A 20,393-nucleotide genomic window follows, 5' to 3' on the forward strand; every position below is an offset into this window, starting at 1 on the left:
CTGTGGGGCCTGGCGGCTGTGGTTAGCACTTAGCCTTCTATGCCGGGTGAGGGGGAGCCAGGCCAGCGGGGAGGAGGTGCCCTGAGCAGAGGAGGGGCGGGATCCGATCCCCTTTGAACAAGCCCCCGCTGGCTGCAGGTGCAGAAGAGGCCGTCAGAGAGGCAAGCGGAGAGGCAGAGACGCCAGGGAGGAGGCGGCCACAACAGTCTGGAGAGAGACGGCGGCCGCGGGGACCAGGGTGCAGGCGGCAGAGGTGATAGGGAGCGGTCAGCTTCCAGAGACAGGTGGACGGTGGAGTCAACAGGGTCCTTTAGCTGAGAAATGGAAGCAGCTGGGCTCTATCTGTGTGTTTGGCGGTCAAGAAAGTTTGGGACGTGGGACTTCCCTGGTGGTCCAGTGGTTAAGAATCCGCCTTGTAGCGCGGGAGACACAGGTTCGATCCCTGGTTGGGGAACTCAGATCCCACATGCAGCACCCATGAGCCACAACGAAAGCAACTAAGACCCAACGCAGCCAAATTAACTAATTTAAAAAGGAGTTCTACAGGCCCCGACAGACTGAAGATCCTGCAAGCTGTAGGCTGCAGCTAAGACCCAGCGCAACCAGATAAATAATAAAAATACATAAAGCTTTGTAGGAAAGAAAGTTTGAGACCTGATTTGAAAACAGAGATGTGGTTGTCAGCACAGCTCCCCTCTCACAGTCCTCCAGGGGGCTGTCACACAGGCATCGAAAGGTTTAGTTGTCTTCTGTGCTAAGAGGGAAAGACACCCAAGGTGTATTGTCAAGTGAAAAAAGAAAGATGCAGAGTAAAATGTAAGAATATCTCAGTCTTGAAAATTAAATTACATATGTGCGTGAATATAGGCTTCCCAGGTGGCGCAGTGGTAAAGAATCCACCTGCAATGCAGGAGACCCGGGTTCAGTCCCTGGGTCTGGAAAATCTTCTGGAGGAGGAAATGGCGACCCACTCCAGTGTTCTTGCCTGGAGAATCCCATGGACAGAGGAGCCCGGTGGGCTACAGTCCATGGGGGTCACAAAGAGTCAGACACGCCTGAGCAACTAACACACACACTCACACGCATGTGAGTGAATGAACGGTCTGGGAAAGGTTGCCTGGAGTGGGACCCACTGAGATGTAAACTCAGGATTGCTGTTCCTACATGCAAAATTTAAAAAACAATTTTTTTAAAACTGGCTTTAGCTCATTTTAAAATTGCTGCGGGCAGGGCTCGCTTCCTGCCATCCCAGCCTCGCTTCTCCGAGGCGGCCAGTGTCCCCACCTGGGCCTCCTCCTTGGCCAGCACCCTAAGAAGGCGGAGCGGGGGATGAGAAATATTTTCCTCTCATGCTCGCCGGCCTGGGAGACTGGAAGGAGCCCACCTGGCTCCAAGGCTTTCTAAAAATAGAAGGTGGTCTGAGCCTCCCCACAGGTTTGGCTTGGCTCTTCCTCCTCCGCGATCCAAGGGCCGTTTTGATTAGAGAATCGTGTGCTGCGCATTAACATCAAGGATGGCGGGAGCAAGACCTGAAATGGGATGGAATTTACAGGGAGCTGCCCCCGAGGCGAGCCGGAAACATCCCGCAGATGTGGGGGGCGTGAATGAGGGAACCGAGAACGCAGGGACGGGGCCTTCCTGCTGCCCGAGCTGGGACGCTGGAGGCAGCTGGTGCGGATGACACCCTCTGCCCCTCCCAGTCTCTGCATCCACTCCAGGCCGTAGGGCAGGAGAGAGGAGTTTGGCTGTTGGTTTGCTTGAGGCCAGAGGAAGAAGCTGAGGGGTTGTATCCAAGGCCCGCTGCCTGGAGTTTGAATCCCTCTGGGTGAGAGCTGTGCATGGTCTCTCAGGACGGTCCACAAGATTTCTAAGACCCTGGGCACAAGCAGAGATGTGTCGGGGCCGTGGTGTGTGGGTAAAGGTTTACCAACCAGTTTTCTGGGGGAAAGTGTATGTGTGTGTAAGCACATGCACACGTGTGTACAAATGTATGCATTTACACACACTCTAGAACACATATACACTCAGGTTTACTGTAGATTGCTTTGACACAAAGGATGTGTAACAAACAACTTACAGATAAACATAAAATGTACAATAACCCCCCTTTCTGTAAATTTCAGATACTCGAGTGATTCACACAGGACGTTGTTATTGATTTTTTGCCCCTCAACTCTCGTATCTATTGTCAACCTATGGTTATAATTGATGAGCGACTGCAGTTCCTTCCGGAACATGGGCTAATATCTGCTTTTACGCTGAGCAGTGAGAAAAAAGGATACAGCAGAGAGCAGGTTGGAGCTTTCCTGGCTTGTCAACAAAGTGAGCAGCTTCCTCCATTTTTGGTGCTATTCCCACCGCACCAAGTAGAGAGATAACACACTCCTGTGTTCAATCTGCATCAACTGTTTCTCCCTCCCTCCCTTTGTCTAGGTCATTCTGTCTGTTGACCTAGATAATCAACGAAACAATAAATCAAGCCCTGAGTTGTACTGTTTGCCATTTCTCTTAGTGTCATTACTCCCACCCATGGCCGACCTCAGGCTATCAACCTGAAGTCACAAGAAAATGGAATTGGGAAGAGATTTGCAATAGTGCACTGAAGTAGTTCCACGAGACAGACACGCCGGATGTAAGTATCCCCAGGAACACCAGTATCAGTAACCAGGTAGCTTTTTTAAAAATTGAAAGTGTTGAGTTTTGAGTACCTACGACCTCTGTTTTTAATGTCATTTATTTAATTATAAATTTATGTAGTTTAATTTTTAATAATGGCTATGTTTACCAAGCAGTTCACCAGGTTTCTAAAAACCTGACAACTGGTTTTCACGACACACCACACGCAAGGGCCACACAGCTGAGCATCCCGGGCGGGGGAGGGACCCACGGCAGCTCAGGCACGAAGCAGTGGAGTTTGGCCCCACCAGAGGGGTGCTGGCAACAGAGACGCTGCCCAGGTGGTGTTACTGGTAAAGATTCTGCCTGCAGGAGATGCAAGAGTGGCGAGTTCAATCTCTGGGTCTGAAAGACTCCCAGGCTCCTGGGAATGGCAGGAAATGGCAACCCACTCCGGTATTCTTGCCTCGAGAGTCCCATGGACAGAGGAGCCTGGCGGGCTACACTCCAAAAGAGTCAGACACGACTGAGTGACTGAACGCGCACCTTTCTGAAGCTTGTGGTACCCAGGACTGTTCTCACTGACACCAGTCACTGGGCATTGCAGGCCAGCAGTCACTTCTTCAAGCTCGTCCGAATTCCAGCCTCCTCTAGCACATTCCCTGATGCGCTGGGGGGATCACGGGGAGGTTTTCCTCCTCTTTAAGCTTGTGTCTCACCCACATTTAAAACTTGAGTGCTCTGACTCTCTCCAGTCAGCGTCACAGCATTTTAGAGTTGCAAAGAGATTGTAAAGACTTCCTAAAATAATACTTTTGTTTCACAGAGGGGAGAAAGCGAGTCACTAGCTCAAAGTTGCAAAGGAAAAAAAAAAATCAAGGGCAGAACTGCGCAGGGTGACCAACCATCTGGGTTTGCCCAGGACTGAGGGGAATCTCCTGGGACAAGCTGGTCACTCTTGAGCAAGGACTGCCTGTCGGGTCTCGAGTCAAGCCCAGGGCAGAGGGCTTGGGCCAGACCCAGAAAGAAAAGGAGTGAATTCAGAGCTGCTGCCGGATGGAATTTTCCCAGAGAAGAAAAAGGACAAGGCCACATGTGGGTGTCGGGACTCCCAGCTCTGCCCAGATGCCAGGCACCCAAGGGACTTCCCACCTGCCACAGCCTGGCGGTGGATGTCACGTGCGTCCTCCTGGTCGGTGCCGGACAGACACTCGCCGCCTTTATCTGCATCTTATCTCTTGGCTGCTATCACAGCTGCAGGGGTGCATATGCAAATCGCCCCTGATGACGTGAGTACGTGATTCCCCCAAGGGAGGCATGTGGAAAGCACTGCATGTGTTTCACAATTCTGTTTGGTCCAAAGGAGCAGTGGGAGCCCAGAATGATTCGAAACAGATTTTTGAAAAGGCAAAATAAAATTGGAACACAACCTCATACAGACATGTGCCGCTCTCTCCACCCCTGCCTGACATTAACCCGCTTCTCTCATGGCCCCGGGAGCCTCCTGTAACAGGGCAGCAAATACCGCAAGGGGCATCAGGCCCTCTGCCTTCAAGCCAGGAGCCCCTGCCCATCCCCGGGCTGACAGACCCTCCAAAGAGTCAAAGGCTGGTCAGCCTATGGCTTTGCCTGTCCAGTCCCTCTGCCTGCCTCCTACACACAACAGTCCCTCTCCTCCTTCACTTCTGCTTTCTGGGATCATCACAGAACCTCAGAGAACACAGAGGATCCCAACTCCTCCCGGAGGTGCAGAGCTTAGCAAGAGGCAAGTTAGAAAGATGGAGATCTGATTCCCATCTCTGCTGCCAACCAGCGATGTGACCTCGGGCAAGTCACTTCATTTCCCTGAGCCTCCCTTTGTCAGTGTAGGATGAGGATAATAGTAATAAGAAGCTCTATCCTGCCCCGGGGCTGGAGGGGATCTCCGAGCTGAAGCTTCATCAGTGCCTGGCACAACGCCTGGTGGAGCAGACCCAGAATCATAGTTGTCATAGGGAATTCCCTGGCATCCAGTGGTTAGGACTCTGTACTTCCACTGCAAGGGCCCAGGGTTCAATCTCTGGTTGGGGAACTAAGACGCTGCAAGCCTGCCGCACAGTCAAAAACAAGAAGGGAAAAAAAAAATAGTAGTCATAGTAAGACCCTCTTAAAGACGACTTCCTTCAACCACCCATTTTCGGGATGGACAAAGGGAGGCCCCGAGCGGGAAAGAACTTGCCCAAGGCCACACAGCGAGGTCCTCCTGCGATCCCATCTCAGCCTCAGGGCTCGCGGAGCTCCAGGTAGGATGTGCTGGACACGCCGCCCTCCCACCCCGGAGTCTGGTCCACACTCACCACCCGGCAGGTCCGAACATTCTCTGTCCGCGTCGCCCCGTCCCCCTGGAGGCAGCTCGACTTTCTTTATCGCTGAGACAGCGAGCGGCGGCTCCCACCGGCGCGGGGTTCAGGAGACGAGGTTGTGCGCTCGGAACATGGCCTCGGAGGACCCCCCGGCCCGGCCTCCCTCGCGGGGCCGGCGCTCCCCGGGCTCCGATAGAGCGGCAGCGGCCGGGCTCTTATCGGTCCGGGTCAGGGTGCAGGCGGCCGCGGAGCGGGGTTCCAGGAAGCCCGCCTGGGGCCCCCCGGGCCGGCCCCGTCCCCCCCGGATGCCGCCTGCGGCTCTGGCCGCGGCCGATCGCCCGTCGTCGGTGTCACTCTGAGCTCCGCCGGGGAGAGTTCCATGCTGGCCCCCAGCAGGCGGGGCCCCCACCCCTCACGGCCCGGCCCCCACTCCCATCTTGGCAAGGGGGCCGGGGGAAGGCAGCTAATTTCAAGTCTGCACGGCGTTTGTGGTCGTGTCCTGAACTCTCCACGATTAATCACCGGAGCATCTGATTTCTGCTTGGCCTCGGAGGGGGGTGTAGGGACGCCTGGAAGTTTCTGCTTACTCATTCGGCCCCCGACTTCGGCGCTAATCGCAAACAGACCCGGGACGGGTCGCAGGCTCCCCCTCCTGCCCTCTCCTCGCCCCCCTTACCTTGCCACTTTCGGGTCCCCCTGCCCTCGGTCTCTCTCCTTCTCCCCTCTTTCCCGGCCGCCCCCTCCCCCGCCTCTGTCCTGGATCCGACCTGGCGCACCCCATCCCCTGGTCCAGCTTCCCCGCTCAAGCCCCTTCGGCCTGCACACCTCCCACTTCCCCCGGGTGGGAATTAGCTTGGCCTTTTCCCTTTCCATCTTTGCACTTAGCGGTCACCCTCTTTTTCTGCCTCTTTTCCGTATTTACAACCTAATTATTTCAGGGTTTGCCCCTGCCCCACCCCCATTACATGTATGTGGAATTCCTATGAACTTGACAGTCTCTGCCAGTCACGAGTGGGGTCCAGACACAGTCCAGCTCTTTGGTCACCTCCACGCATCTTGGTTTGGGATCCTGCTCAGGGACGGACCAGGAACAAAGTCCCCATTGACGCCATCACCCCCCAACCCCCCACCCCCCAGCCCCTGTGGTGCCTCCTGTAACACCTAGAGATGAATTTCTCTCTGCACCCCTTGGCTCCCTGCCACCCTGCTGCCACTGCAGACAAGACACCGGGAATAAACAGCCTCGGGAAGAGAAACTGACATCCCTCCCCACAGCTACACACACAGATAGACTGATGGGTAATTTGGCCATAACTTTGAAAACCAGAAATAAGCACAGACTGCCAGCCAGAACATCACTTAATGCTCATCCTTAAGGAGGCGTGCACATTGACGTTTGCTTAAAAAAGAAAAAAAAAAACTTTATCATAAGAAACACCAGAAATATTTACCCCAAAAAAATGACTGATTAAATGGAATATGCAAGAATCCAAGGCAGGGATTTGAAGGGTGAGCTGCATCTGTACGTAACAATGGAGTGGGGTCTTCAAGACGTATTATTGAATGAAAAGGGGATCAGAATGATACAGTCAATATAAACTTGGTTGTGCAACCCTCTGCCCTTACACACACATAAAATGAAATGCTATGGAAACACATATAAAGCCAGGAAAATAGTCTGGAAGAATATAAACTTCACTGAGTCATTACCTCTGGGAAAGGGGGGAGGCAAATTTTAAGGGTGGTGCCCATACCCCTAGTAGCTTCATCTCAAAAAGTGAAATGGATTTATCTAATATCTCTGTCCCAACCAGCTTCCTTCACCAGCAACATGGCACCCCATACTCAGAGAAAATTTCATCCATTCGCTGGCCTCCTTGGACTAACTCAGAGAATTCTGCAATCTGTTAGCCAAGAACTAAATGTCGGCCTTGAGGAGTGAACCCAGAAATTCTGCAAACGGTCCACTTTGATCACCTCTCCCAGGTGGCACGAGTGCTAAAGAATCCGCCTGCCAATGCAGGAGATGTAAGAGATGTGAGTTCAATCCCTGGGTCAGGTGGATCCCCTGGAGGGGGACATGGCACCCACTCAAGTAATCTTGCCTGGAGAATCCCACAGAGAGGAGCCTGGCAGGCCACAGTCTGCAGGGTCACACAGAGTCAGACACGACTGAAGCGACTTAGCATACACTCATGCAGTCAGATGGTGGGTCCCAGAGCTGAAAGTGACTTTCCTCTGAGTAAAATTCCTTAAGAGCCACGGAGCTGTCCGAGTTATTCCGGAGCGGGCTTTGGTCTCCCGGAAAGGAGGCCAGCAGATCTCTATCTGAAAGCATAGTGCTGGATTGGAAAGTGATGACTTGGTTTCAGGAAACAATATCACCTACTCTAACTCATGAAACGCAAAAGCCAGTGTGACGCCTTCTAAAGGAATGAACGTGAAGGAGTCCACTGAGACAAGGGCTGCTGAGAAGCCCAGTTTCAGCTCAGCCCTCCTGCTCACCGACCACTCACACATCCCGTCGCACACGCGACAGGCAAGCAGGCCTGATGCCACGCAAGGGGTTTCCTTCCCACGTGCTGTGACACGATGGAATTCTCCAGAAAGCTCTCTATGCTGCCTTTGTCCAATGCCTGCAGGCTTTGGGGATTCAGCTGGGGCATTACTATACAGAAGACAGATGATGTCCCCACAGTCCTGGGCCAGTGAAGGCCTCAGACCCTCTGCCTTGCCCTCCAGGGCAGAAAGGAACCCCCCAGGTTTGGAAACCTGCAGTCTCAGACTTGGGGTTTCCAGCCTCGTGAGGGTTGGCAGTTCCCAAGGGGAGGCTCACTTGGGGCAGTGACCGAGATGACTCCGGGCGGTGCCCAGAGTGGGCACAGAGCAGTCCCACCGACACTACAGTGCCAATGTCAGTCTACTTCTGTGGCAGTTCTCTTCCCATCCCATTTGGCCTGGGAGAGTCTTAGCTTCATGCTAACCCATCTTTAACACCTCTACCTTCTACTAACATCCCTTTTGGACAAAGAGAAAGCAGGCCTCAAGCTTAGGTCAGCTGTGAGCCAACAGCATCCAGCTAGAATCCTGTTTGCCAAGTGATCGTGGTTTTCCGCTGTCTTTCATTTTCCTATTTTTAACTTTTTTGAGTTTAAAAGGGAGTCCATCAGATAAGGGAAAATCTAACAAAAGCTTAATAAGACACAGATGATAGTTAATAATGTTGCATCAACATTGGGTCATTAATTATGACAAATGAACCATAGCAATGTAAGATGACAGCAGGGGGACAATTAGAAATTGGGTGCAAAATATGTAAGGGTTCTCTGTACCATCTTTGCAAATTTTCTGAAAATTTCAAACTAGTCTAAGATTGAAAGTTTAGTGGTGAGCATATTGTAATGTGTAGAAATACTGAATCATTATGTCATATAACAAGAACTAACATAATGTTGTAGGTCAATTACACTTCAAAAAAAACAAACAAATTCATAGGAAAAAGGTCCAGTTTGTGGATACCAGAGGTGGAGGTTTGGGGGAGGGAGGAATTGGATGAAGGTGGTCAAGAGGTACAAGCTTCCAGTTGTAAGATAAACAAGGGCTCCCCTGGTGGTCAGTGGTAAAGAATCCATCTGTCAAGGCAGAGACACAGGTTCAGTCTCTGATCCAGGAAGATCCCACATGCTGTGCAGCAAGTAAGCTCACATGCCCCAAGGACTGAGCCTGTGCCCTGGAACCCAGGAGACACAACTATAGACGCCCACGAGCCCCAGGGCCAGTGCTCCTCAACTAGAGACCCTTAAAAAAAAAGATAAATGAGTCCTAGGGATGTAATGTCCAACACAATTAATATAACCAACACTGCTGTACGTTCCTGAGAAGGTTGTTTCAAGAGTGAATCCTAGGCGTTCTCATCACAAGGAGAAAAGTATTTCTTTTTCTTTTTCTTTATTTTGTATCAATATGTGATGATGAATGCTCACGGGAGTTATTGTAGTCATTATTTAATGATGTATGTAAGTCAAATCTTATGCTGTATGCCTTAAACGTATACGGTGCTATGTGTAAATGATATCTCAATAAAACTGAAAGAAAAACAAGTAAATAAAATTGAAAGTTTACTTAAATATGTTTTATGAACCCAAGGACTCTGCTGGTGGCTTAGCTGGTAAAGAATCTGCCTGCAGTCTGGAGACCCGGGTTCGATCCTTGGGTCAGGAAGATCCCCTAGAGAAGGGAATGGTCCACTCCAGTATCCTTGCCCAGAGCATTCTATGGATAGAGGAGCCTGGTGGGCTACAATCCATGGGGTCGAAAAGAATCGGACCTAACTGAGCGACTAACACTATGAACCCAGGGGAAAAAAAATGTTAGGTGATAAAGTAAATCGACGTAAAGAAAAATATTTAGCACACAAGGGCCCAGGTGGCAAGTGGATATGAGCAGCTTGCCAAGGTGGTGAGTTGCTGGCATTTGGGAGACGCTGGACTCAGAGGCAGTCTGGCCAGGAGACCTGTCATGACTCCGTAGGACCCTCTCCAGTCGCCGAGTGAACACACTCCTCCCCGCTGCCCCAGAATCCCCTCTGCAGACCCCCACACGCACCCACCTTCCAGGGCGCCCCGTTCATCAGGCTGTCGAACAATTTCTCCGCCTCTACCCCTCTGAGTCAGCAGGGCAGGTGCTCTCGCCCCACGTGCCAGGCTGGGGCTTTTGGGGACAGAGACAAAGAAGGAGGAAACGTTCCAATGGGAGACAGACATGCAGACAGAAAGCTGCAATGCCAAGTGCTAATTTCAGCCCGGGGAGCATCGAGGCAGGGCCCTTCCTCACCCGCCGCCCACTCAAGAATGCAGGGGACACCCAGGGAAGTGTCACCGGGGCAGGATGAGTCAACAGAAGGGTTACCGATCCTTCTAGAGAACCTGTTTTCCGGCCCTGGGGGAACCTCAGAGCCGTGCCCTGGGGGCCCTGCGGCACCTAGGACTTTACCCCTCCTGGATTTTACCTGGTTAATACCTTAACCATTAACCTGCTGGAACCCCGTAAGGAGCCACATTCTCCAAAACGTTCTCTGAACCCCCAGTCTGCTGGGGAGCCCCTCTCCCTGGCAGCCCCGCTGCCTCATCACGGCAGAGCTGTGTAAGCACACGGGCCCCGCATCCAGTCCTGGCTCCTCTCCTTCGCGCATGAATGACCCCGGGATAGTCACCTGACGTCTCCATTTCCTCATCTGTACAATGGGAATAATTCTACAGATGCTCACTGGTTTGTTGTGAGGACTAGATGAAACAATACCTTGTTGCTCAGTCTTATGGACGGGAGGATGGGGCATCACCTGGGAGCCTGTTAGTACAGAGTCCCAGGCCTCATCCCCAACCTTCTGAACCAGACTCACAGGATCCCAAAGTGATTCACATGCACGTTAACACTGAGACGCACTGAGACATTGTCTGTAAAGTGCGTGGACCCTGCCTGGCGTGCAGCCGGCTCCTGTTGCATAGATGTGGTAGTCATCATCAACAGCATCTCATTCTTCCCCACCTGAGAGAAAGGATGCCTGCTGCGTACACCATTGCACACTCAGAGGCCAGAGCAGAGAAGGGACTTTATGAATTATGGCTGGATTAAGTCCTTTTGTCTAATTTCCATGGAAAAGCCCTACTGGAACCCAGGAGCCTCAGTTCTGGCTGAACTTTTTTGAACTCGCCCCTTTCCCAAACCCCCAGCCTCCTGCAGACACAAGGAACAGAGCCTGGGATGGTGAAAGGGTCTCCCATTTGGGAAGGCATGGGGGTGAGCTGGACAGAAGGAAATTCATCCCACTTGGTAAAACCCATCATTTTCCTACAGGTAGTAGGATCACAGCTCTCCTCCTTTCTCAACCCTTTGGCACCAAGGAGAACATCCAGGTGCTGATTCTTCCTGCAGGTAAATGTTCCGACCTATCATTGCGCAAGCGTGTCCTCCTCTCCCATCTTGACTCAGAGTCCGGCTCCTGGCACCTCCGGTCCACAGTGACAAGCTCGACGGATTCATCAGCTAGAGGCTGGCTCTTCAGAGCTGGGCAAGGCTCTGAAATGACAGGTCCTCTCTCTGGCCTCAGCCAGGGCCATAAAGCTTGCTTCAGCAGAGGAATTACTCCATCCCCAAAATCAGGGCGCCTTCTCAGTTGGGGGGATTAGCAAAGGGCTTGTCCTGAACTGAAGGAAAATCCCGACACCCTCCACACTCCCTGAGGGACCCCCCCCTCCCCCAGTCAAATATTTTCCGAACCAACTCCAGTTAAGTAAATACTTCTCTGCACGTGAGTGCCCACAGGGCTTCTCGGAGGACCTGACATTCTCCACTTGGTGACTGTCATTTCCTTACAAACATAACATTGGAAGCAATCTTCGCATTCCCAGAATGACTTCCCCAGCTGAGGAATTCTGCGTTTCTCCTGGGGTTCAGGGTCGTGGCTTTATTTTGCCCTTTTATGACAACATCCTGTAAGTGCATCTTGTATGATTTGATAAGAAAACCTTCCCCCGCCGCACCCCCCACCCCAATGCGTGTCTTTCTTTGCCACAGATTTCTAGTGAACTCCTCAAAAGAAATGCGCAGCCTAAATTGAACCCTGATGCTTGGAGCACTAATGGGGTGCCTTCTTCAAAGCAATTCTTTACAACCCAACAGTTTACATGTTGCTGGAAACAATGGGCTTAAGCACACAATTTATTTGGATTGGCTGGTTTCACGCTGGTTGGAATCTGCTTTGGGGGGAAAACAAACTCTGCATGTGTTTAGATTTATAATTTATACTGAAAGCACAAATACCTCGTAATAAGGCTGCAGTGAGAGGCGGTTATGAACAAAAGTAACCACACATGGAGGCTTCCTGTCTCACAGATACATTAAGAGAGATTACACTCTGCTTTTTAGTGAAGCCACCTCTCCTTTCCCATCCCCATCCCCTCCCCCGCCCCAGACACATCTTTAGTAGAAGCCGGAGACCATCTGCCTGACCTGGCTCCCGCCCAGCGATCTGGGGTGGTGACTGTCCCGTGCCCACTCTGAGCGCTTTACAATGCTTTCCTCACTCCATCCTCACCACACTCCTCCAGGCATCACAGTCCCCATGTTAAGAGGTGGAAACTGAGGCACAGGAAAGTGAAGTCGCTTCCCCAAGGTCACATAGCAGACAAGTGACAAAGCCAGGATTCTAACTCAAGGAGTCTTGGTCTAGAATCAGTGCTCTCCACCCTGAGGTCCTTTAGCAGTACAATCTGCAGAACTAGCCAGAATGCTCCATTAACTTGACTTTATTGCAGTTGAGTTGGAAGAGAAACAAGACAAATGGCAGGAAAATAAAATGAGATCATGACTTCACCAAAGCAAAATTGAGATCCTGCTCCCCAAATGAAACCAAACAAAATCTGGAAAAGAACAGATTCAACATAATCTCCTCCGTCTTTTCCAACTCTGTCTCCAGGACCAGACAGGGAGATGCCACGTTTGCAGAGGAGACTCAGTGTCCCTGAGGACCCTCCGTCCACAAGAAAGACCAGAGCTGCCCTGAAGCTTCCAGAAGGAGGGATGGGAAGAGCGTCCTCCAGAGAGATTGCCAAGGCGGATTGCTGCATTGTGTGTCCCAGTGAACGTGTCCCCTGGATCCCGTGGCCCTGTGATGAGCTGCTGTAGCCACGTGAATCTGCGACCTGCTTTGAGCAACAGATCCAGGCAGAAGTGATGGTTGTCCAGCTCAGGAAGCAGGCTTCACCTCGAACCTTCTGTCTTTGCTTTCATCTTCTTGGAACTTCAAGGCCACAAATGGTGAAGAGGCCCAGGTCAGCCTCCTAGAAGGCGGATGTCCATGTGAACGAGAACCATGGCACCCGAGCTGACACCAGATCGCAACCGGGTGCATGAGTGTGGCCACCTGGACCCTCCAGTCCTCGTCAAACTGTCAGATGACTGTGGTTACAAGAGAGGCCAGTACACCCACCAGATTGCCAACCCACAGAATCATAAGACTCAACCAGCTCCCCGTTACACGCAGCCACTAAGGTTTGGGGTGGCTTGGTATACAACCACTAAAGCTCAAATAATTATTAACACAGTTAAAACGAAGGTTCCCTATTGAACCCACAGCTATAAAGAGGATTTCAGCATGACCCGGGATGACAGCACTTTCTGGAGGATTTACCGAAACACCTCGTACCAGGTCCTCAGCTCATTCATTAGGACATTGGAAGCCCAATTGTGCTTTTGCTTTTATTTGCTCATTAAATATTTGACCACTGTTTTCCACATAAAAGGAAGGACTATCTTTAGCACTGAGGACACAGATAAATCTGGCACAATAATGTCTTCTGAGAAGTCCCAGGACAACAAAGGAGGTAGACAAGAGCACTATTGTATTCATGCAGCAAATATTTGCATACCAGGCACTAAGTTAAGGCCTGGGAATACAAGGATAGGAAAGTCACAAGTCCAGACCTCATGGTGTCAGAGTCCAGCTGGGAGGGGGACGTTAATAGAAAGAAAACGGATCAACGTATACTTGGAAATGGTCTCAAAGATATTAAATACTATGAAGAAGTACCCGCAATGCTCTGGGAGAAAAGTAATCTGGTGGGAAGAGGCTAGAAAGGTTCAGTTGAGGAAGCACCTTCCAATTTGGACTTGAGGGACTTCCCTGGTGGTCCAGGGGTTAAGAATTCGCCTTGCAATGCAGGGGACTCAGGTTCAGTCTCTGGTCAGGGAACTAAGATCCCACAGGCCACGGAGCAGCTAAGGCCACGTGCCACAACTAGAGAGGCCGTGCACCGCAACAGAAGATCCAGCAAGTTGTAGCGAAGATCTTGTGCACCTCAGCTAAGCCCTGACACAGCCAAATACATAAATAAATATATTTTAAAAAAAGGATAGGTGAAGCACCTGGTCAAAGGGTAGAGGACAAATGTTCCAGCCCGAGGCAAGAGTATATCTTGGTGGTTCTTACCAGGAGCAGTTCAGTTAACCTAGAAAACAACTCTATTTCCCATTTAAACACAGACTGGCTTTTGCATGGTTTAAACACACCAAATTTTCCTGGAATGCAGTGACCGTGCAAACTGAGAGAAGGCTGAGCTGGACTCTGCGTGGGGGATTCCAAGGGTCATTCTTCTGGAACATCAGTACTGGCAGCATCTCCAGTCACCGTGCTGGTGGTACACGAGGGATCAACGCCCCACACCTAGGTCTCCCTGCGTGTGTAGCCGTCACCTTCACAGAGCTTCTACCTGTTCAGTTCAAGCCCCGGGCTACTTCACTGGGTCTTCCAGCATTGTACATGTACATACAATTTTCTTATAAATTACTTTTCACTTATTCTCCTCTGTTTTAGAGCTTGAGAATTACATGCATGTGTTTTCACTCTATGAGCAGGTTATGTTATTTGTGAATTTCATTTCAGGATATACAATGAGGCACTGGGTCTGATTAAGGTTAGAATCACAGGCATCTTTAAGACCTTCCATTTGGACTTTCTTGGTGGCTTAGTGGTACCGAATCCGCCTGCCAATGCAGGGGACACGGGTTCGATCCTTGGTCCGGGAAAATCCCACAGCCATCAGAGGTTAGAGCCTGGAGACTCAGGAGCAGCATGGTACCAGAAGAGATGAGGGGAGGATGTGAGGAGATAAGACTCCTCAGACACTGCTGGGGGGGATGGGAGATGGTAGAGTCGGGCAGTCCCTCAAAGGTGAAACAGGGAAAGTCATCCAAATGAGCATTCTCCCGCTAGGCACACACTCTACGAAACACAAGGTCAGCCAAATACCTAAACAGACGTTCACAGCAGCATTGTTCATATTAGCCAAAAACAAGGAACAGCCAAAATGTCCATCAGCTGGAGAACGCATAAACAAAATGTGGCGGAATATTATTCAGCCACAGAAAGGCGTGAAATACTGATCCATGTTATGACATCGATGAACCCTGAAAATCACATGCTAAATAAAAGAAGCCAGACACAAGAAGCCACATATTGTACAGTTTATATGCACTATCAGAATAAGTGAATCCGTAGAGACAGGAAGAAGATTCAAGGTTGCCATAGGCTGGGGCCAAGGAGGCCGTGGAAAGTAACTGCCAATAGGCCCGGGGTTTCTTTGGAGGGTGATGCAAATATTCTGGAATTCAATAGTGGTGACAATTGTACAGCTCTGTTAATATAGTAAAAACAAAAAAATACTGAACTGTAGACTTTAAAGGGATACATTTTATGGCATTTGAATTACATCACAAATAAAACAAAAGGACAAGCTTCAGAGGTAGACAAGGTCGCCCCTCTCAAGGCAGCATAGTCCCGTCACTGAAGGTTTTAGGCATCACTAACTACTGCATGGATCACAGCCTTGTTGTGGGGAAGGGGTTTGTGTAGCTCACTAAAGCTATGAGCCATGCCGTGCAGAGCCACCCAACACAGATGGGTAATTGCAAAGAGTTCTGACAAAACGTGGTCCATGGAGAAGGAAGTAACCCACTCCTGTATTCTTGGCTTCCCAAGTGGCTCAGCGGTAAAGAACCTGCCTGCCAATGCAGGATCTCCTGCAGGAGACGCGGGTTCAATCCCTGGTTCAGGAAGGTCCCCTGAAGAAGGAAATGGCAACCCACTCCCATATTCCTGCCTGAGAAATCCCATAGACAGAGGAGCCTGGTAAGGCTACAGTTCATGGGGTTGCAAAAGAGTCGGGTACAACTGAGTAACTAAGACTTTCCCGTATTCTTGCCTGGAGAACCCCATGGACAGTATTAAAAGGCTAAAAGATATGATGCCCGAAGATGAGCACCCCTCCCCAGGTCATAAGATGTCCAATATGCTACTGGGGAAGAGAGAAGGACAATTACTAGGAGCTCCAGAAAGAATGAGGTGACCGGGCCAAAGTGGAAACAACGTCAGCTCAGTAGATGAGCCTGATGGTGAAAGTCAAGTCTGATAAGATGGTTAGATGGCGTCACCAACTCGGTGGACAGGAATTTGAGCAAACTCCGGGAGACAGTAGAAGACAGAGGAGCCTGGCATGCTATAGTCCATGGGGTCACAAAGAGTTGGACATGACTTAGCAAACGAGCAACAAAAAATGACAGTATAGGTGTGCTTTTGAGAACGATATCTGGTGAAGAGTGGACTGGAGATGGGCAAAGGTGGATGGCCTTTTTTTAAAGATTTGTTTGATTTATTTTTGGCTATGTGGGGTCTTTGTTGCTGCGTGTGGGCTTTCTCTAGTTGCGGAGAATGGGGGCTACTCTCTAGTCACAGGGCATGAGCGTCTCGTCGACGTGGCTTCTGTTGTCAAGAAGCGTGGGTTCTAGGGGCACGGGCTCAGAGGTTGCGATGCAGGGGCTTAGTTGTTCTGAGCCACACGGGATCCTCCCAGACCAGGGATCAAAGCTGTGTTCCCTGCATTGGCAGGCAGATTCTTCACCACTAGACCACCAGCGACGCTCAAAGATGGATGGTTTTGGAGCCGAGGAGGAGTCAGGTATCTGGAGTCACACCTGGCTTGGGACCTGATCAAACTGAGGAGTCAGAACCCCTCTTGGGGGTACTGGAAGCCGGCATGTTGACAGTCATTTTCTAGAACGGCCGTCACAGAGGTAAAATCATGCTCGAGGAGACAAGAGCTGGGGGAAATTGCTTGTGACTGGTGGCATCTGGGAAGGCGTTTTGGAAGAGGTGGTCTTTGAGCAGAACATTGCAGTTGGTTTAGGTCAGGCTAAGGTTCTAAGAGCCTGCTAGGAAGAAGGAGTCATATAAGCAAAGGTGTGGATCCCAGCAGTGCCCAGGTTTGACAGAGTTCTGTTTAGCCCAATCAAAAGGGGAATAAAAATTGTAGTAATGCATTAGTCAGGGCTCTCCAGAGAAAAAGAACCAGTAGGAGAGAGAGAGAGACAGAGAGAGATACACAAGAGGAGATTTATGGTAGAAATTGGTTTATGTGACTACGGAGACCAGGAGGCCCCTTGATCTGTCCTCTATAAGCTGGAGAACCAGGAAAGCTGGTGATATAACTCTGCCTGAGTCCAAAGACTGGGGGCTCCCCAGGTGGCTCAGATGGTAAAGAATCTGCCTGCAGTGCAGGAGACCCCAGTTCGATCCCTGGTTGGGAAGATGCCCTGGACAAGGAAATGGCAACCCACTCCAGTATTCTTGTCTGGAGAATCCCATGGACAGAGGAGCCTGGCGGGCTACAGTCCGTGGGGTCACCAAGAGTCGGACACGAGTGAGCGACTGATAAGTACACTTCATACCAAAGGCCTGAGGACAGGGGAGCTGGCAGGGCTCGTCCCAACCTGAGTCTGAAGGCCAGAGGACCAGAAGCGCCCGGGACCAAGGACAGGTGAAGACAGGTGTTCCAGCACAAACCCAGAGGACAGATTCGCCCTTTCTTGGCCATATTGTCCTATTCAGGTCTCAGAAGACTGGATGATCCCCATTAGCATCGGTGAGGGTGATCTTTATCTTTACTCAGGACTGATTCAGATGGTAATCTTTTCCAGAAATATCCCCCACAGCCACACCCAGAAAGAATGTTTAACCAGTTATCTGGGAATCCATTAGTCCATCACACTGATTGACCAGGAGTCCATGCCTTGTCAACATGACACCCACATGCATCTCCCCAGAACCATTCTTCATGTCCTCATGGAGACGACAACGAGGTTTTTGACTCTGTCTAACCCGATACAACTACCCCGCTCTAACCCATAACACGCCAATAAGGACCAGCAGAGTGTGTCCTCCCGTGTCTCAGAATTTCCCGGGGAGGCATTAACCCCTCTTCACAGGAGACTGAGGTTCAAAGAGCTCAAAGGGGCTTATCCCTAAAGTCCTCCAGCTAAGAAAGGGCTTTTTAACCTCAGGTCGATTTGGAGGAAAAAGAAAAAAAAAAAAAAATGATGCACAAGGTGGGTTCAGGCCAACTTGTAGCATGTGGACTTTATTTTATAGGCAATAAAGTTAGTCCTCTTCCTGCGCCATAAAACTCATTCTTCTCTGCGTGTCTGCTTTGTATTATACATTCCGATCCCTCGCATCTTTCGATAACAAGTTTCCTTAAGGGAGAGATTGTGCTCATTGTTTGGAAAATGTAATCCACCATAGCATAGGAGATGAGGACTCCTGACACCTCTGTGCAGGGAGGTAGGGTGTGTATATTTCAGTGCCTGACGAACCATAACCTGTGAACGCTGTCTTGAGAGTGATGACAGCTGTCTAATATCAAATAGCAGACGTGTGTTCTTTCTGCCACTTAAACTCCCTGGCTTTGCTCTGAGCAATAAGTAACAAAAATAAATGCACATTTGCTGAATTTTTGTTGCATTCTATTTGGATTCCGATTGTTGAGATATAATCAGTTCTTTTATGTAATGGATTTTTAAAGTATATACTTGAATCTTTACCTTATGGTTTTTAGCAGCCATGGAAAAAGTCTTTAAATATTTTTAAAGAGCAAGAGGTGGGGCAGGAGGAGGGATATAAGATACAATTGTCAGAATTTAAGACCCAGTGCAAACAAACCTAGCTGGCGACAGATAGGAATTCTGAAAAGGCGGAAAATAAAATGGGGATGGTGCAACCACAAGCTTGCTTTCCACCTGAGTGTTTATGCAACCTGCGATAAGCAGAGGAAGCTTGTCTGAAGGGCAAGGGTGTACCTGGGACTTTTGAGATCCTTCTGACGTGGTATGGAAAACAGACTGCAGAGTGCAAGGGCGGAAGCAGAGAAATCAGACTGGAGGCTACTGCAGTGGTCCAAGAGAGAGATGATGGTGACGTGGTCCAGGGTAGGAGGTACGCAGGTGATGAGAAGCTGTTGGTGACTGGATATACTTTGGAGATCAAGCCCGTAGGACTGGATATGCGGTGTGAGAGAAGCAGAGCAGTCAAGGATAATACTGATGGTAGCTTGGAAAATACAAGATCAAGGATGGGGTCGCCATCTGCTGAGATGGAAGAAACTGATGCGAAGGGGATGGAGAGATCGAAGGTTCAGTTTGGACCCTGTCAATCTGAGATGCCTGCCTGCCTGCATGCTCAGTCGCTCAGTCGTGTCTGGCTCTCTGAGACCTCACAGATTGTAACCCGCCAGGCTTCACTGTCCATGGAATTTTCCAGGCAAGCATACTGGAGCAGGTTGCCATTTCCTCCTCCAGAGGATCTAACCCATCCAGGGATCCAACCCCAGTCTCTTGCATCTCTTGCTTTGGCAGGTGGACTCTTCACCACTGCACCCCTTGGGATGCCTGTACTGTGCTATGCTGAGTCCTGTCCAGCTCTTTGAAATCCCATGGACTGTAGCCCGCCGGCTCCTCTGTCCATGGGATTCTCCAGGCAAGATTACTGAAGTGGGTTTCCATGCCCTCCTCCAGGGGATCTTCTCAACCCAGGGATCGAACCTGCGTCTCTTATGTCTCCTGCGTCAGCTCTTGGGCTTTCCAGGTGGCACTAGTGGTAAAGAACCCACTCGCCAATGCAGGAGATGTAAGTGATCACGTGGGGATGAAGTCAGAAAAGAGAGGTCTAGGAACAGAGTAGACATGAATGACAATCAAAACTTCCTTTCTGGGACTTCCCTGGTGGCCCAGTGGTTAAGAATCCACCTTCCAACACAGGGGACTGGGTTCAGTCCCTGGTCAGAGAACTAAAATCCCACATGTCATAGGGCAATCGAAGCCTGCAAGACACAACTAAAGAGAGGCCTGCAACCTGATGCAGCCAAAAATAAACAAATATTAAAAAGAAGATGATAAAAAAAGAAGAAGATGATCAAGGATTAAGAGACTATAGGCTGCAATTTACATTTAAAAAAGAACTTCCACTCTACAAATGAGAAATATAAACCTTGATTAATTTAGTCACCTATCTCTGATCTCTTTCAGCCTAGATAGGGTTGGGAGGACAGTGGAGAGAGAACTGAATTTAGATTCAAAAGACATGGCCTCTCTTCCTTACTGTGGACCTTGAACTCGGCAGGTCACTTCTCCCAACAACTTCTGAAAACTGGGGGAAACACTGCTGCCCAGGTGACTGTAAGGATCAAATGAGACGATGATGAGAGTGCCATGAACTATAAAGTGCAGAAAACCTTGGTCACTGTTCAGTTCTCCCTTCGGAAATTCTCATTTCATCCTGGGCTTGCGCAAGCATATCATGGCTGTTCATTCACTCAACAAACAGTCCGTGACAGTCTCCTATGTGCCAGGAATTCGTCACCCAGCAACGAAAGACACAGTCCCTGACTTCACAAAGCTTCTTTTCTGGTCAAAGGGCGTGGTCAAAACTGCCACCTGTTGTTGAATCTTACTTCTCTTGGAATCCTTGCATTTTGTGTTCTGAAAAGTTTATTATTGTTTTATAATTTTTGTGTTTGTTTCTAAGAGGTAAGGAGAGATCGTTTCAGGTTT

The 20,393-nt window shown here is 50.0% G+C and overlaps 1 protein-coding gene and 1 long non-coding RNA gene across 4 annotated transcripts in view; both read right to left on the reverse strand.

The window, feature by feature from the left end:
* Positions 1 to 5,508, reverse strand: part of RIPOR3 (RIPOR family member 3) — a 73,121-nt gene extending 67,613 nt beyond the window's left edge. For 2 of the 3 annotated variants that reach the window (XM_070472752.1, XM_070472750.1), the window contains exon 1: positions 4,953 to 5,505. The gene's annotated coding sequence lies outside the window, so the exon portion shown is untranslated. Of the gene's footprint in view, positions 1 to 4,952 lie in introns of all 3 variants that reach the window. The other variant, XM_070472753.1, reaches the window with a different exon arrangement.
* A 12,370-nt stretch (positions 5,509 to 17,878) lies between these two features.
* Positions 17,879 to 20,315, reverse strand: LOC110134280 (uncharacterized). Its single transcript, XR_002313006.2, has 3 exons — positions 20,075 to 20,315; positions 18,645 to 18,841; positions 17,879 to 18,041 (listed from the first exon to the last, which is right to left on the reverse strand). It is a non-coding gene; the product is annotated as an uncharacterized lncRNA (long non-coding RNA).
* Between the last annotated feature and the right edge of the window lie 78 nt (positions 20,316 to 20,393).

Source organism: Odocoileus virginianus, chromosome 9, assembly GCF_023699985.2.
Source record: "Odocoileus virginianus isolate 20LAN1187 ecotype Illinois chromosome 9, Ovbor_1.2, whole genome shotgun sequence".
Taxonomy (NCBI): Eukaryota; Metazoa; Chordata; class Mammalia; order Artiodactyla; family Cervidae; genus Odocoileus; species Odocoileus virginianus.